The sequence below is a fragment of the Rhyacophila brunnea genome, unplaced genomic scaffold (genome assembly GCF_057557595.1).
Source record: "Rhyacophila brunnea isolate RB1 unplaced genomic scaffold, BYU_Rbru_1.0 scaffold_69, whole genome shotgun sequence".
Classification (NCBI taxonomy): domain Eukaryota; kingdom Metazoa; phylum Arthropoda; class Insecta; order Trichoptera; family Rhyacophilidae; genus Rhyacophila; species Rhyacophila brunnea.
In genome coordinates, this window is record NW_028233338.1 from 1,125,809 (window position 1) to 1,128,079 (window position 2,271).

Below are 2,271 nucleotides of genomic sequence, written 5' to 3' on the forward strand. Positions count from 1 at the left end.
TAGTGATATTTTAAACTCAAATGGGGCTATTGACAGAGAAATATATTGCTAGTATATTTTTGTAAAATCAATTTTAAACATAGTATAATAAGCCATCTCTCGCTATATAGTTGCTGAACTATACCCGTAAAGGCTCTATATTAGATTAAATCTTATAATTTCATTTCTGGGAAATTTAATTGGCCAATAACAATATGAAGAACATCATAAAATATTCTAAAGCCGTTTTTTTTATGTATAAGGTATAGTTTGTGCTTGTGATTTTTTAACTATCACTTGCATATTTATAAATGTGTCTAATATTTAAATTACTCTATGAATCTTTGTTCATGACTTAGCTATAACAAATATTTTTCATCAAACAGATATATTTCAATATGCTTTTACATTTGTAAGTATAAATAGATAAATTTAAAAATACATTTCTCATTGATGAGTGTATATCTACAGATGTATGAAAACTTGATGGTTTTAACATTTTAGTCAAGATATTGGGACTCACATTTTGCACTTGTATTCAGCTTGCTGATTTTTAAATAAAAATTATTTTGTGAATCATTAATAAATTCTGGTGACTGATTTATACTTGCTCAAATGAGAGATTCTTGTCCTATTTATGAACTTGATCGATTAGCAATATTCCAGATATATGACAGCTCCAAAAACGTAACTAAAAATAACATAAAGTTATATTATGCCTTTTATGCTGATGTTAGAGATTTAATATGCATCAGAAAATTCATTTTAAGATAAATTATGTATATTTAACTGTATTTCTACATTTCCAAGATGTTATACTGCGTATAATATAAAACATATGTTAAATTACAAAATTATTTTATTTATAGGAAAATTTTATTATTAGCCTGTAAAACGTATAGAAACAAAACAAATTAATACTCTTTAAATCTGATTTGTTGTTATTCGTGTGGACTGTATATGTTTGGAATCCTCCTATTACACTTTCTTCTTACAGGCATATTAGACCAAGTGTCTTCCTCAATACTAATATTTGTGCTCCCTTTTCTCTTTTGTCGACATCTCCACCTCCTTAATTACAGACTTATGGTATTTTACATGTCTATATCTTCGCAATATTGAATTTTTTACTGTGTTATAATTAATTGCACTATTATAAATAGATCACGACGAATAAATTTTCGGTTTTTATTATTCGGTCTTTTGTTATCAAAAATATATAGTAGATTTACTGCTAGTTTTTCGAAATAATATATTAAGGTGTAAAAAATATCAGAGAAATTAGATGCATTCTTACATGCTTATTAACTTTGATAGGCATTTCAACGCTTAATTGGTAATGAAACAGTGCATTTGATGAGAATAGAGCAGAGTGTGATTTCATGTGATACATTATGGAGTCTTAAATAATTTCTGCTGAGCAAACTTTGTTTATACCAAAAAATAGACGAGTTTACAAAGTTTAACTCATAAATACAAATTTATGTTATTCAGATTATCAAGAAATGCATGAGTGGGACATTATTGATTATTGCTGTATTATTAGGCTAAAAATTTCAAATACTTTTTTTCCTTTATTTTTATGATCTGATTGGACTTTCATAACAAATTATATTTTTACTACCTACCAATATTCTTCATAGAAATATTCTTATTTATCAATACGATTTATTTTAAGTTAAATGAAAATTACCCGCATATGCCGCAAAAATTAACATCAGCTGATTTAAAGGCCCTACCCATCCCACAACTTCTCGAAACACTAAATACAGAGAAAGAATGCCTTCAAAGCTATCGTCAGCAAAAATCAAGCACAATCGTAAATCCATTCAAAATCAAAAACATGAAGAAAAACATTGCAAGAGTAATGAATGGTATACGTGAGAAAAGGTTAGTTTAAGCTATTGAAAAATATAAATCACTAAAGAATTGACAGAAGATTTGAGACCAAAGCATTTAACACGATCTCAGAGGCTTGAACTTACACGAAACCAAAAGCGATCACAGTTATAAGGTCAAATAATGCGTAGAAACAAAAAAAATAGAAAAAAGTTTATTTTCTTATGCAGAGTATAGCTTTTGATATTATTTAAAGAATTCAACAGCAAAGGTTTCGATATTTTTTATCATAAAAAAATTTATTTATTTACAATTTATTTCAATAACTTTCTTTAAAAAGTTTAATTTATATATGATAAATTTAAATATCTTTTACTCGAACAAAAAAAAACCAAATAAAATTCTTTTCGATATTTTTTTGGATGCAAATTAATTATAATAAGATTTATTTCG